Source organism: Rissa tridactyla, chromosome 7 (assembly GCF_028500815.1).
Source record: "Rissa tridactyla isolate bRisTri1 chromosome 7, bRisTri1.patW.cur.20221130, whole genome shotgun sequence".
Classification (NCBI taxonomy): domain Eukaryota; kingdom Metazoa; phylum Chordata; class Aves; order Charadriiformes; family Laridae; genus Rissa; species Rissa tridactyla.
In genome coordinates this window covers 2,718,785-2,734,714 of record NC_071472.1, presented here as the reverse complement: position 1 = coordinate 2,734,714, position 15,930 = coordinate 2,718,785, and the positions used below count along the sequence as shown (strand labels likewise).

The 15,930-nt window shown below is 44.4% G+C and overlaps 1 protein-coding gene across 2 annotated transcripts in view; it reads left to right on the top strand.

Annotated features, from left to right (window-relative positions):
- Nucleotides 1–470: 470 nt before the first annotated feature.
- Nucleotides 471–15,930, top strand: part of LYPD6 (LY6/PLAUR domain containing 6) — a 59,292-nt gene continuing 43,832 nt past the window's right edge. Inside the window, exon 1 of one of the 2 annotated variants that reach the window (XM_054208531.1) lies at nucleotides 471–493. The gene's annotated coding sequence lies outside the window, so the exon portion shown is untranslated. Of the gene's footprint in view, nucleotides 494–8,944; nucleotides 9,276–15,930 lie in introns of those variants that run through there. The other variant, XM_054208530.1, reaches the window with a different exon arrangement.

The window sequence follows — 15,930 nt, the reverse complement described above, 5'->3', positions numbered from 1 at the left end:
ATAGAAGGAATAGATTGAATTGGAAAAAGTGAGATTTTGGAAAACCACATCAGGATATCAGGAGCTGATAATGACTGTTACTTTTTTAAAACCAAAGTATCCTTCTCTAGTCTTTGTACTTCCCTCCTTACAGGATTTGTTTTACTAGATTGTTTAGAACTACAAGTAACGTTTGTTCAAAGGAATGTTATGTTGTTATAATCCCATGGCTAAACTAATTTGTGCTTTTGCAGGCAAGTTTCAGGGTTTAGTCAACTAATTTTTGTTTTCCTTCAGTGTTTCATTCAGCTGATTGCTAGTTTGCTTCTAACCGCCGCCTCTGAAACTGCGACTGTGTGCATTCAAGCTGAAAATACACAATAAGGCATGTTTAAATAAAATGCCCCTCCCTTCCCTCCCCCTCCGCCCCACGTGATTCAGAAGTTCTCCGATATATTTACCTTGGCTTTTGGTTAAACACGGGCTGCCAAAGCTAGCAGATCTGATCTCGAAGGTGAGCAAGGTATTGGCTGCAGATCGTCACATTGGAGGTACCGTCGACGTGATGCCGTTGACTCTCTACCTTTTCCACTTTCCATAAATAATCATGTCACCCACTGACCTAATCTGCTGAGTCTCAACCAGATTAAGAAACCGTTGTCTTTACAGGAAGAAAGTTTTTGGGAATATGCCCTTCCCTTGCGCTCTGGCCCTGTTCTGAGCCAGGGGCTGGGCTGGATCAACTCCAGAGGCCTCTTCCCACGTACATGGTCCTTGATGGCTTACTGCGTTGGGGAACATCTTGTCGTTCTCAACTTCAGGTGTTAAAGGAAGAAAGTCTGGGTGAATACTTATCTTTTTAGGGCAATTGTGAAGGGCTACAGTGACTTACCATTCTATCGGGCAGTTTGTTATTACTGTGGCTGACACAGGGAAGCGTTTACGTTTAAATCATTCCCGTCATAGAGTGTTATTTACAGGTTAAACTCTTTGTGGGTTTTACAACCTCATATCTTGGTTTTTCGTGCTAGAACAACCCCTCAGACTCTGGTCTTACCGGGCACCTAGAGAACAGCACGACAGGCTTGGTGAGAAATCTGTCTGTTCTGCTGTGAAACAAGAGAACACTGAACATTTTTATTAATAATCATTCTCTATTTGAAAATGAGTTTCAAGTCCAAATGATCTGTTGGAATGCATTAGTGCAGATAATTTTAATAGAAATCATTAAAAAAAAAAGATGATTTCTACCTTATTCTGCTTTAGATGTACAGATATTTTGGTTAGGCTATCTTATATCACTAAAATTTTTCAATTTTACATAATATTCTATACCAGACTAATATTTGTGCATGTTATATACAGACTCTTTTGTGCTATGTTGTAATGGTTGGATGGTACCTAAATGGAATTAACCAGTGTTTATGAATTTAAGGTGATTTTAATACTACTTTCACTCCATGTTTGAAGAGTTAGTATGACTAAGAGTAATTAGACTCACCGGATTGTAGGAATCTGGTGAATAACTGATTATGGAACTTTTCAGGGGACTCTGCATATGAAACTTAGTATAGAACCTGTCTTGCAGTAAGTAACTGCAGCAGAGCGCGCAAGTCTCTGTTACAGTTCATTTTCTTGCTTTTGCTGATAATTGTGCTTGTTCGTTTAATTGGCTCGGACAGCGTGCATATAGTCACTTGGGGAATTTTAATGTCAGAACGGTGTTTGTGGTTGATGCCTGTGTACGGCTGGGATTGCTGTGAGCATTGTCTTCTGAGATCCCAGAAATACCCTGCCTTTGGTGTCCCTGCACCGCAAACGGGCTTCATCCATCAGGGAGAAAAATCTCCATCTCTCTGCAACTTCTTCTCTTCGCTCAGAAAATGCTTTGACTAATCCAAGTTTAAAAGTTTCTCTTTTTTAAAGTAATATCAATCTAATACAGCTTCTGCCCTAACTGTCAAAAATCAGCAGTGCTAGGGGGTTCGGTTGAATGACATTTGGCTGTCGATTTGTTCCTTTCTGTTTGTGAATTATTTCCAGAACTAGCTTTTTCTGTTATTGCAGCTATAAATAAATATTCCATTTACACACATAAGACGTGTCAAGAAACCCCAGACTTAGTCTTGACATGCAGTCGTTCTGCTTTTCTTCGCATATACTGTTAATAGTTACTAATGACTGAAGGCTCTAAATCACATTTGTACGCCTCTGATTCGCAGGATTTTCAGCAGCTGAAATTTTGCTCCCCTTTAAATTAAATTTTAAAAGCCCAATCGAAATGAGCATAAAGGCAGCTGAGGACCGGCCGAGGCTTTGGGCTGTTGCCCGCTCCGCGCCTGGCATGATTTAAAAATATGCATGTGTAGACACGCGCACTTTGAAACATTTGGCAACTCTACACCGTTGATTGATTTACGTTGTCTTAACATATGTTTAAGTATCCTTTATTCCCCTGATTTTAAGCAAATGCAAAATATTAAGGGATTTAAAAATTTTATTACTAGTATGGCTTGTGTATAAATCAGACCATCAGGTTTTTATGCCTGTGTCTGCCAGGAGCTGTGTTTTAAGTTTCTTTATTTGAACTTAGGAAGACTAGTGAAAGCTCCTGGGGTCGCTGCTTGGTAAAGTTCCTTCTAAACTCCGAACATTCCTGAAAAGTTTTGAGTTCGTATGAAACGTCATGATCAATGACCTTTGTAATTTCATTTCATGGGCTTTATTTTTTTTTAATTCAAATGTTCTCTTCTCTTATAGTAATTTTCCCTAATACGAATCTATTAAATTTCTTTGAGGCCAGATAGGAAATTAAAAGAATCTCCAGAAAAATGTTGGATCAACCTTCTTTGGATCGAAGATTGGTCTCAGCCTATGGCTGTAAACTAAAACTTGAGAGGCCTGTGGATTCTCTAAGGGATCCACTGACAGACAATCTTCCCTTCCCTGCTCTCCGTTAAAAGAGTTATTTTTGGTTGGTTCAAATTAGACCCAAAGGTTGTCTCCCTTTTAGGAAACTTTTAAGTTATGTGCAGGTCAGAAAAAAGGTTAAAAAATGCACCTCCCCCTTCACTTAGCACCTTTTTTCAAGCAGTTTGTGTTCCCTTTTGTGGGACAGAAACTGATGGTTTCAAGATGTTCTTTGGATTAGCTGTAAAATGAGGTCTGGTCACGGGAATTCATTAAGGATTCTGCATGAAAACAGAGGTGTTCTCCCTCAGCTGTGATCTACCCTCCCTCTTCACAAGTTGCCTTTCTGCGGTCTCCTTGCTCTTACAATTAAATAAGGTGTGCTCCATCACACCGTGTCCTACAGGCCGCGTACAGCAGGAGTGTTTCTGTTGTACACATCTGGGTGTTTCGGAGCGTGGTCGTGGTGATCCTCTCAGATCCCCCCTGCGCACTGGAAGACGTCACTGGCGAAGATTTTAGGGTGGTTCTGGGTCCTCAGGTGTCAGAGGATGTAGAAGTGATACTGGGCAGCTCTGCCTGCTAAGATAGCGTGCCTTTATGTATTCCTTTATACATGTCGCCTTTTAAACTCTGGATAAAATCTTTTAGCTCTTCTTCAGCTATTTAAGTTTCTGAAAGAGATTATTATCTATCTTTTTTTTTTTGCCCCCCTCTTTATTGAGTGAGAGAGTCTCTGTCTGCACTGCTTAAGAAGTGGGCTTTTCATTTCCTTTATTTGTCCTCTTTATCTTTCTCCTGGTCCCATCCTAGGGAGCTCCTGATTCATTCCACTGGTTTCAGTGGAAATCCATTCTTCTCCTTTTCCCTCCTTAAGAAGTTGTAGTTGGCTGTGGGCAAAGGAAAGCTACTGAGAATGCGGTTCTGTTGAAAAGCTTAATCTTTTTGCTTATAAAAGCCAAGGGCAAATTAAAGAGGACACAACAATTTATTGTGCTAGCTGTTTTATAACAGATGCTTCCAAAAAGGCTCAATGTGAGATTATTAAATGTGTAGAAAGCTATCTTTAAAATACTCTGCAGCTTCTTGTGTAGGTTGGAAATATAAGGAGGCTGTGTGGTTCTACAGGAAATCATGGAATCACAGAATGGTTTGGGTCGGAAGGGACCTTGAAGACCATCCAGTGCCACCCCCTGCCCTGGGCAGGGACACCTCCCACCAACCCAGGTTGCTCCAAGCCCCGTCCAACCTGGCCTTGAACCCCTCCAGGGATGGGGCAGCCACAGCTTCTCTGGGCAACCTGGGCCAGGGGCTCACCGCCCTCACAGCAAACAATTTCTGCCTCAGATCTAATGTGTTATTGCTTTTCAAAAAACCAAGCAAGTCAACATTCAGCCACTTCCCCTTGTCCTTCTCTATATTCGTTGGTACAAAAATGGCCACAAAGGTCACAGTGAGGAGATAAGTAGGATGAGGGGAGCACAATGTTGGGGAGGTCAGTACTCTGTGGAGCATCATCAAGTTAAGTGTTGAGTAAGTATCACCTGGAGCCTGATCATATCCTGGATCATCAGAAGACCTGGTGAGATCTTTTCACTGGGGAGCTTTGTTTCACTACCTCCTCGCTGAAAAATAAGCTCAAGTAAGTGTGGAGAAAAAGGGAAGTCCTGCTGGAGTACGTGGATTAGGAGAGCGGTAGCAAGGAAGCGTGGTGAGATGGCAGCTGCCGACCCCATGGTGGAGGGGGGAGCCGCGCTCTCTTGAAAAGTCAGTTACGAAGAGATGTGAGAGTTAATGTGGGGAAGGGAAGGCAAAGAGCAGTAGCAGCGTGAGTAAACTTGACTTACGGAAATCTTCTGTGTGGAGAAGGATGAAAGAGCGATCTTGGTTACCGCAAGTGCGGTAGCTCAGCAATTCATCGTATAACTGCAGGGTGTACATTTGATTTGAAACCTAAAACCTTCTTGGCTCAGGCGGGGAGATAACACTTGTGTTGAGGTATGAGCTTGTACGTCGTGGTCGCGCTGGCGCTGTGCGTTTAACTGGGATGAACGGAGGGTGCAGTTGTTCGCGGCGCTGCTTGAGACGCCTCGGTTCAAGGAGGAAAGTTATGAAAAGGAAAATTGTGCCGTATGCAAGGACATTGGCACTGCACGTGTAACAGGACTTTTTTCCATCTGTCATCGGCGCATTCAAGGCAGTCATTACGCCCGTGCTTTGCTGCGTCTGCTGTGGAATTTGCTATCCTAAGGCAAGTAATTTCAGAGCTTCCTTAACTGACCTCCAACCCTTGCTGCCATTAAGTCCTGTAAATCTCTCTGGTATGAATCCAGCACAGGTAGATAATTTTGGAGATAGTAATAGTGACTGAATTACAGTGGGTTGGGTTTTTTATTTATTTTATTTTTGAAAAAAGATCAGGGAGGACGATGTTAGTGATACGGATAAAAGAATAATCTGATGGATTCAAGCGCTCGATGGATTCATAAGCTAATATGCTAATGTTTTCAGGCTTTATAACTGAGATGAAAAGATTCTGGTATGTTTAGGTTAGCTAAATTAGTTACCAATCAGTCCCAGAAAACAAAAGTACAAAGTGTTTTTGTGGTCCCTATTAGACTCATGTGCTCCTCGGCTTTTTTTGATGGGGATGCAGAAGGCTCGTGACTGGGCACAGTGCTGGGATGTGAGAAATGCCTGCACGTGTTCCTTTGTTCCTTACGTGACTTCAGCTAGCGCTTGTCTCCTTTCCGTCTGCAAAGTGGGGATAAAGGCTCTTCCCCACACCCCTGCTTCGTTCTGCCTGCATTTGGGGGGCAAAACCTGGTTGGCCTTACTGACCATCAAGAACACGCTCCCTTTGAGTTTCAATCTTGCTGAAGGCATTTAGATCCTACTTGATTCACTTAATAATTATTATATGTTAATCTTTATAGAGTAATTGTGTGCTCAGACCAAAGGCTCTGTGTGCGTTGAAAGGACGTATCTAACATTTCCCCCGTAACATCTCCCTTTTCGACAGCTGAGGGCAGAGTCTTTTTACTTGGGCGCAAACTGCCTTAGGAGTTTTTGAGACATGTTATTAGTCTTTCTTCGCAGAAGAAGCTTCCGTTAATAGCCAGACTGCTGCTGACCGAAATACCGGTCGGAATATCTCTTTTGTTGATCTGACCTGTCTGCCACGTCTCGTTGCCTTGTTGCAGACGAGCTGCGTGCCGTCTCCTGCCCACACGCTGCCTGTGGCTCGGGGCAGCCAGCGATGGCGGAATCAAGCCGTGGTACCCATTCAGCATCCCGTGCTTGTCTCGGATAGAGGGGTCCAGAGCTGGCATACGGAGGCAGAATCATTGCTCTTCACTTCTCTGCCTCGTTTACAGGTATTGGTTGATTATTCCTATTTTTTATATATTTCTTTTTTTTTCTTTATGATGAACCTTGGGGAAACCTGTAGCCCCTGTCTGCTTGAACTTTAATTGAAACCCAACAGAAATCTTTGTTGGATGTCAGCTTTAGGCTCTGTGGGCACTGTTTCTATGGCCTCTACATCGCGGGCCATATATGACAACAAGGAGCATGGGACACATGGACTTTATTCAATTTTTTTTCCTGTCCAAAAGCTGGAGGTAAACATCTATCAAGGAAGGAAGAATTTATGTGGGGCCTTAGGCTAGAAATGCTCAGGTTTCCCTGTCAGTTGCAAAGTGAAGTAAAAGCATCCATCTGTACAAAACCAAACCTTCTCCAGAAAATAAGCTATAGATGAGTGTTGTGCAGGAAAATCCCTTTGTAGAAAAAATTCCATTTTTGTTTTATTCTCCTTTTTAACCAAGAAGCACCCCTGCAGAATACATCTGTGGGTGGTCTCATTCAAATAACATTAATCTTTGTGTCCCATTTGTTTCTCCAAAGTGCGAGTCATAGTATCATTTTTGTGCCACTGACTTTTATGAGACCTAATTAGTTATTTATTGGTCACTTTTAGCCAGATTACACAATATATGTGCACTAGCACTGGGTGTATATACCCTTGTCTTCCACCGATACCCTCCAGAGCTCCTTCAGCAGCTGTTTAAACCCCTGATACTCCCCAGGATTAACTAGTAATTAGACCTCTGGCCACGGCTAATGAAGAAGCACCAAGAAAGGTTTGCCCATCATAAAGCATAGAACCAAACACAGAACCAGGTGGTTTGAATGCTCGGGTAATTAGAATTTTTTTTTTTTTCCACAATTGCACTATGTAATTTTTTTTCTGTCTTTGCTCTTCTGTAAAGGACACAATTCGTGTGTCTCAGAGGTGTTACGAGGATATATTAGAAAGCACCTAGCCTGCTGAAGGCTTTAACGTTTAATTGTGTAAACAACCTTGACCTGAGTTTTTGACCACCGAAAGCAGCGTGGAGAGAATCCTTTCCAGGCTGCCTAATTAGCTGGGCACGCGTGTCATCCCAGCCAGCTTGGTGTCACCGTGCAAGCGACCCATGGTGGTAAAAATTCAACTTCTGGGACGCCAAAGTACCAAAGTGTCCTTTCCACACAAGGGAAGGGAGGCGGTGGCTGAAGTTCTTCTCGCTTTCAGTAAAAGACAGGCTCCTCGGGGTCAGGTTTTAAAGTGGCTATTTGGCAGCGTTCTGAAAACCACCTGTATCCCTAAGGAATTTTACAATATCTTGAAAAGCCTTGGCCGAAAATACCAAAGCCAAATTTTCAGGCTGGTCAATAAGCTGCAAGTCAGTAAGCACGCTTCAAAAAAATACTATCCGTGGAGAATAAAAGTCATCATAATTTCTATTGCTAATAAATCCCTGTGGTTTTATCACTAAAGCTGCCAGAAATGCATTAAGGAACAGATTTTTGAGTGTTTTAATCATATGACTAATCCTGGCTGAATTCAAACAGGGAGAACTAGCATGAACATGCATTTCTCGGTGCAAATAAAGACTGAGTAATTTGTCTCACGTGAAAAGCGGCTTTGCTAGTTTTCGTACTCCTCCCCCTGATGAGCTGGTTGTCACCAGCCGTAACGCAGTTACGTGAGTTTCGCCTAAAGACCCAGTCAGGTGTGCTGGTAAGGATCTCTCTGTGCACTCCTATTTTTATTTTTTTTTCTTCTTTTTATCTTGTCTGGATTATTATAACTGAAGGTCAAATAATTCTGCATGGCTGATACGGAAGCATTGAGAGTGTCCTGATGGTGAGATAAGGCGGATGCAGGTGACTGTCAGCCTTGTAAAGTAACTACATGTGAAATGCAGCCTCCTCTGAAGCTCTTAAGTGCACAGCAATTACATAAAATTTGCTCGACTCTTTCTCGTATCCCTTGAAATCTAAGCGAGGAAGAATGTGGCATTAGACATTAAGATTGATAGGATCCTCGATAGGCCGTAGCAGCTCAATAGCTCTGTGTTTCCTCGCTGGATTCCTTCAGTATTCCCATTGTTAGTTTAAACTTGATAAATGCAAGGAGATAGTGCAAATGGAAGGCTGGCCTATTTTGTTTGTGCGGAGGAAAGAGATAGCATTTTACTTGTTTGCTAGCCAGTCAAAATTCATATTTTTTGATCTTGAATATAAGCTAAAGTAACGCGGCGTTAATTTTCTAGCGTTTGTTTCGTGTGTCGTTACGCCTTTTTAAAAAACCCAACATAATACTTGTTAGGAGGGGCGATGCAAAGGCTACTTATTTCCAAAAGTAGTGTAACCCTAGCGTTGGGCACTGATATGTGTGCAACAATGGTGGTATTCATGCTGGTCTTCAAGGATTGAAAATGAGTGGTTAAGTAGGCTGCCCTTCTGGGGTTGAGAAAATCAGGGCTGTGCTCTCTTCCCCATGTATATAGGAAATGGTACCGGGGGGGGAAAAATAGCATTTTTTTTCAATCAATCCCGGACAGAGAAGCAAAGTTCACTGCTGCTGGTTAAATCATTCCGTAAGTGCTGGGAATACTGACAATCATTTACAGAAACTCTATGTAATGTATCTGATAATGTGCTGATCCAAAATACTGTTTCTGCTAAATGCTGTTACTGCTGAACTGACCTAAGCAGTGTCTTGGTGTTAATCCTCTGTGCTTCAAAACAGCTTTTTTATTTTTATTATTTTTAGTTTTTTTACCTTTCCATTTGAGATCTTACTCTCTGAGGTGTCAAAGCTGATGATTTTGGTCTGGGTGAAGCCTGAATGCCAGGACGCCGTGTTTGACTTCCCTCACACGGTGGGTTTGGAATTCAGGCTGGCTCCTGAATGCATGAAATGACCCATCTCTGGCTCCCAAAATTCAGCAAATGACAATAACATCATCAAATCAAGATATCCTTCCTCAAAAAAAGTACTTTATCACTTGCTACAGAGAGAGATGGCCAAAGTCAGCTTGCGCAGCCTTAAGGTAGGTTTTGGAGCATTGTAGAGCTGATGCCGTAGGAAACCTCTCCCTGGAAATGCTGAGGTTTAGATTTGCAGTTTGTCCTTCGCATCTGTCTTTCTGGGGCTAAAATCTCCATCTCCGGTTCCGTGTGGCTTTGAGCCATCGCAGGCGGCGGCGTTCAGCGTGTTCTGTTTGGTTTGGTCCTGCCTGGCGTTTGCTCGTTATCGCCTTCAGACTCCGCTCTTCCTGCAGAGTTTTCCCGTGCTCTTCACAGAGTACGTACCTGCCCAGGCCTATGCGCACACACTGGATGGGTTTAGCTTTGCCGTCTTTGATTTTTGCTCCTATTCCCCTGTAACTAATCTGCTAACGTTACAACTTCATTTATATGAAAGAGGAAGAATTCCCTTACTGATCTTTTCTTACTGAAAATATGGGTTTTCTAAGCATCGCCCTCCAAAATACCTCTCAGGGTACGAACGATTGCCTGTTTTACAGACAGGGTAACGTAGGATGTATCTGCCACAGGCTGTGCAAAGTTTGGAACAAAAAGCAGGAGTTTTTATCTTCTATTGTGCCGTTTTTCCCTCCTATTTAAAAATAGGCTCTTTTTTTAATTATTTTTTAAGAAAACTATTGTGGATTGCTCTATTCATCACCATTTAAAACCTGAAAAGGGAAGGGCTCTGGGCTTCAGCCGACAACTACTATGGCCAACAACATAGTCCACCCAAGAGAAGTCTGCGGACTCGTGAGGGCAAAAGCAGGGTGCAGGTGGACTCAGAAATGTCAGAAAAAACTGTTTACAGAGATGCAGAAGAGCAAAGGCTCTGTGGGTGTGTACGGCACACAGCGAGTTAAGCGTTACCGGTGGTGAAACGAGGGGTGCAGAAAAAGAAAGAGCAAGAGCAACGTAGGCTTGAGTTTTCAGGAGGGTATTGAATGAAGAACATTATGAACTACAGTGGGAAGAATTACACCCTGAAGATTTTGAGTAAACCAGATCCAATGTCTTCGTAGCGACAAACTAACTTTTGGAAAAAACTAACTGGAGAGAAAAATCTGTGCTTAGAGGAACAAAGTTTGGGAGCAAAAACACCTGGGAGCAAAGAGCCCGAGACAACAGAAACATTGTCGAAATGCTGCTGGAGAGCACAGGACTGTCACAAGGCTCCCCAAATCAGAGCCAACACAACTGGAAACTGTGGCTTTTGTATGAATTGGGCATGGAGGAGAAAAGACCTGGTGGTCCGGGACGGAGGGGTAAAATACCGTACCTGAATGGAGCTGAGATCCTAAATTAATGCTCTGGTTTAAGTACAGGGTGAAGCGTTGATGTCTGTCTTGCTGCTGCTGCTGAGAAAACGTGGTGAACACTCCTTTTCACTCCACTGCTTTGAAAAAATGTAATAAAATCCATATATACAGCCCATGGGATAGCTGTTGGTGTGCAACCTCGGGGCCAGGCACAGCGGCCGGGGGTGGGAGCTCGCTGCTGGTAGTGGTGGAAACCGGAGTTTTTGCACAGAGCCTGGAGTCCAAAACAGGGTGAAGGAGGGCAAAAAATCTGCTGATGGGATGAGATGAAATAATCTTCCCTGGGGACAACGATTTCCTTCTGTATGCAGGTTTGGGGCTCAAACATCTGGAGGACGGGAAGGGCATGAACGTCTTGCCCATACAATACCTTGCCCGGGAGCCGGTGTTCCTGGTTTGTTAAGACCAGCTTTGCGCAGGATCTGGCTTCACAGAAAAGTGTTTTGGTCATAGCCCAATTCATAATAGAGAGGGCAGAAAAAACCTTTTTGACAGTTCATTGGCAATAATCTTTATGAGCAGATTTCTGGAACCTAAGCCTTTTCAGCACCCATCAAAATCTGCAGCTCTAAATCAGTTTAGACACCAGCAGACTGATATGAAGGTTTTTGATTTGCGCATGCGAACGCCTGCAGTTGGCCTGTAAGCGTGAGGTCAACGTGACGTTAGCAGTGAGGTGTTTGGTTACGGGACGGGCTGTCCCGCTCTTGTGGGATTTATACGTTGCTCTTGTTGAAGTCTGAGAAAACATCCATTAATTTGTAGCTTGGGAGAATGGGATTAATTGTGAAATCTTGAAAGTGTACTTTAATAAATTTGTCCATTAATATAATGTCATCCTTGTCATTAATCGTATTGCATTAGCAAACTATGCTCTTGACTTTGAAAGAATTGTTGTTTTACATTCCCCTCGCCCCCCAGTTTCTGCTATTAATCTTAAAGACAGTTATCCCTGTTCAGATTAACAAGATAAAGTAGTCATTAATGAATTGGAAGAACACTATTGGAGTGTCACTATTTGGAGTGTCCCACACCTCTGGAGAGGGGCTGGGACAGCTGATTGTTATGGAGTTCAGTGTTGTCTGAGCATCAAGAGAGGGAGCAGATGTTCTCCTGGTGGGCAGAGATGTGCTGTTTGCAGAGGATGCTCCAGTGGTGTCCTGGTGTCCGCACAGCAGCAGTCACCTTGCCTAGTAGGTGCGACCGATATTAGAGACCTCAAGAAGTCTCAGCTAGGTATGTACAAAGGCAGTTCTGCTTCCTGACCCTGCTCTTTCTTGACCCTGCTCTGGCAGGGGCTTGGACTAGGTGATCTCCAGAGGTCCCTTCCAACCCTATGGTTCTATGATTCCTGTGCTCCTCGGTGGTCCTTGTCTAACCTGGACTGCAAGACTTCCACTGAGGGCACGGAAAGCTCTTCCTATGCTTCACCACCCTTGCTGTTAGGTTTTGTTCCTGTCTAGCTTAAGCGGTTTTTGCTATAGCAGATGTGTTCACTTCTATGATGAAAAGGCTGAATAGGTTGTCCCTTGGTGACCTGTAATGAACCTGCCTTTTCATTCTGTCAGAAAATGTCCATAGGTTGAATAGCTCCCACTCGTTAGACCTTCCCCTGTAGGTCATGGGCTTTAGAGTTCTATTCTTTCTTGTTGCTCTCTTTTTGTCACTTCTCCGCTGGTTAAGTCTCCCTCTCTCTTCCTGCCCAGTCCTAAAGTGATGACATGGGAATTTGTGCGCGCCTTCAGGGCAAGAGGCTCTGAGGAGCAGAACGCGGTGGGCAGAGGTGAGAAAGCAGTAGGAGATGGGGGCAGGCAGGAGGAAGAGTGTCTGTGAGGCTGAAGGCCATGGGGAAAGCATGGAGAAGGTTCAGGCTGTGCCACACTTCTCCTTTGCTCTGCAGCATCGCGTGCCTTTCTTGAGAACAACCTCACTTCATCAGGTTTCCTTCAAGAAAGCACGATGGTTGGTTTAGCAATGATATCTGGCTCATCTAAGGAGAGATGAGGGTGTCTTCTGGGGGGCCCACATGTGCTACGGGCAGGCCAGGGCAGCCATGCTGAGAGCATGTTGGGTTCTGCAGTGCCTCATGTTTGGGAGAACCAAGGGTTTGGAGATAACCCTCTTTTCAAAATTCGGATGTAGTTTTTCTTACCTCGTTACCTTTGCTTTTGCTGGAGGTGGGGCTGTGGTCTTGCAGACCTGGTACCGCTGCCCTGCGCGGCCACCTCCCGCGTGTGCCACTGCCACCATTGGGTGTTGATTCTCTAGCAGCATGCGGCTTTGCAGCACTCCTAGTATTTTATCTTCAGCTCAGTTCTTACCTGTCTTTTGTTGGTGGTGAGGGACTCTGTTAGAAGTTAACCTCCTGATGTGGAAGCGTTAACTGTGGGTGTTGCTTTGTGTGTTGCTGCCTGGGGTGTGATGCTCACCAGCCCCGTTTGTCATAGCTGTAGATCCTCAGCACCTTCTGACCTTCCAGGATGCACGACTGAGTTCTCCACTTCTTGTATGAGGTCCAAGACCACAACCGGAGCCTTTCTCCCCCTCTAGCTGTGGGTCCAGATAATCCTCTGATGAGCCTGTTCCAGTTGCCAGCTGGACTGGATCCCAATCTAAAACTATTTTAAGCACACGTGTAAATTTAAGCATGAGAGTAGCCCAACTCAATTCAGTTCATTTTTGGGGGCTGGGCCGTGGTGGCAGAGCTGGAGAGCTTTGTGGCCGTGAGTGAGGTATTCCTGCCCTTCTTCAGACGCATTCTTGATGAACGTGCTTGGCTTTCCCAGCAGCGCGAGTTAATGCCGAGCCGTAGCTGCTGCTGTTTGGCCGAGCATGAATTATTCTTGAACAGGGAGTTTTGTAGCAGTTACGTTTTGTGTGAAACTAAGTAATTCAGTAATGAACATTTCTGTGATGAAAATAGGATGGACGTGATCAGTTGTCATTATACTATTTTAAGAAAAGAATCATTTAAGCGGCAACTAATGACCTTGAAGAACACGCAAAAAAAACCCCAAACAAACAAAAAAAAACACAGAAAAAAGTGCAAAAGGGGCTTAACTCCCACTGGCTTCTTTTCCACTGAAGCATTTGATATTCATAACGAATTCAACATTCTATATTTGATATTCATAACCGAGATTTGAAGAAAAAAATATATCTGAATTTCCAGTACTCCAGGAAGAAACACACAAGCACTTTTCATGTTTTAAAAGATATCCGTGTATTCTAATGAATCAAAAGTGTTTGGAAGGCAGCATTTAGCAGCCTGATTGCAAACATTTTGCACGGCGATGGGGAAAGGGCTGGATTTCACTTGTGATTCCCAAGTTTGGCAGTTTGGGGAGCGTTCGCGTGTTGCCCAGCTACTATCGTTGTGGGGTTTGTGGTAGATCTCATCTTACATTCTTTTCTGCTCGCTGGGGATCCCTGTCTCTCCCAGGTGAGGGCATTTGTCTTTATGCCGATGCAATTTTACAGCTCCTCTGATTTCTGCGGAGAAGCAGACTGCTTGGCTCCACGGCTGTTAGCATAAACTGGTTAGGTTTTTTTTAGCATAAACTGGTTAGTTAATTTTTCAGGTTCATTATAAATCCTTCAAAATATTGCCTGTTCACCCAATTAGATAAGAAGATTCTGAAGTGCGGTTCTAATCCCACGACCTAAATTTAAGATTCTCTAGAAACTGCTACTATTTATTTAGTATAAAAAAGCGAAGTTATTTAATGACTGACAGGTGGCATATGGCAGTGTTTTTGGATAGTTTTACATAATTTTGGATAGCTTCTGACTTTATATTTAGAAGTTAATGTATCGATCATGTGTGTGATGTTTTTCTCCTGTTGAGCTAAAAAAATAAACTACTCCAGACCTCTTCCAGCCCTCCTTCGAGGACTCGCGTGTGTGCCGAAAGCCAGAGCGTGTGAGCACCTTGAAGTAACTGACACTGGGTCCTTCGTTCTGAGTGAAAAGCCCTAAATCCAAGTGTTTGATTGGGATCTAGGCTCTGCAGCGAGTATGCAGAAACGCTGTCAGACTTGGGCTTTCAACAGGGAGAAGGTTGAGCTCTACCACTTTTACTTCTGCGCGTAAGGCAGTATCTGAACTTTCCCCTCCAGCTCAGTTTAATGTTAGCTCCAGAAGTGAAGGGAGCTGGCAGAGAAGAGCCATGGCGCTCAGCCGGTGTCCTCAGAATTGAACTCATTACTGAAAATAAGGCGCACGTAGGGCGTGCTGCTCCTGGGTCCCTGGGGGCTGAGGGAAGAGAAGGAGGTGAGCAAGGGGCCTGGGGTATAACCGTGCCGGTGAGGTTCATCGCAGGTAACTCAGCTCCTCCCCAACCTTGACTGCATCACTTCCAGCAACTGTTCCCTCTCCGGGGACACGTTCCTCTGCTGTGTGAGCGATTTGGAGACTGAGGGGAAGGGCACAGAGCAAGCCCTGTGGGTTGGGAGCAGTTGGAGGAAGCAGGACTGAGCTGCTCTGTTGAAAGGACAAGTTGGCACGAGAACAAATGGGACCTACTGGAGTCATGCATAGGCAAAGACATGCTGCCTTAGTCCTTTAGAAGAGGCACAAGAAATAGCCTAGGGGGTTTCTTCTTGATGACTTCCTCTGCAAAAGAGCAGGCCTGGGTTGAAAAGCCTGTTCCTGACCGTCCTCGCTGCTGGGAGCGATCTAAGCTAACACGGTACAGAATGTGATGCAGCCATGGATACCCTGCGTGGTGGGGAGCGGTTCTGGCGGTGACCAGATCAATGAGAGTCAGGAATAGCCATCCAGTTGGCGGAGCTGCACGTTTAACATGGAAGTTGATCCCTTTGTGAAACAGATTTCCTGACAGAACTGTTTGCAACGGCGGAGGGTGAGGTTTGCTGGTGAGGGAGGTTCTCTCCAGTACCTGACTTCTGCTTCTTGGTTTTTCCCAGTACTCTGTTCAAGAGAAAAAACACTTCATGAGAACATTGTGTCGAGCCAAAGTCTAGGACCATCAGGCCGAAGGATGTGATGCTACACATGTAGGTCCCCTGTGCTATAAGGCAACGTACATCCTTCTCTGGTCACCTCTGTATTGATGCGCCGGCCACTACCATAACTACCCTTCTTTTTTGCCTGCTTGGACAACATTGCAGTGTGCAACGGACTGCAATGCTGGGGGTGAAACAAATAAACTAGCAGTCCAGCGCCGGCTGCGGTAATGCCACCAAGATGGTTGCAAGAGTGGAGCCAGCAGTCCCATGAAGCCACTGGATGGACTACTTCATTAATACCTAAAGTCACATGAATTTATAAATAGACATTTAACACAGAGGTCCTAGAGGTGGTCAGCTAATCATCAGTCCAGCTGCAGCAGTCGCTT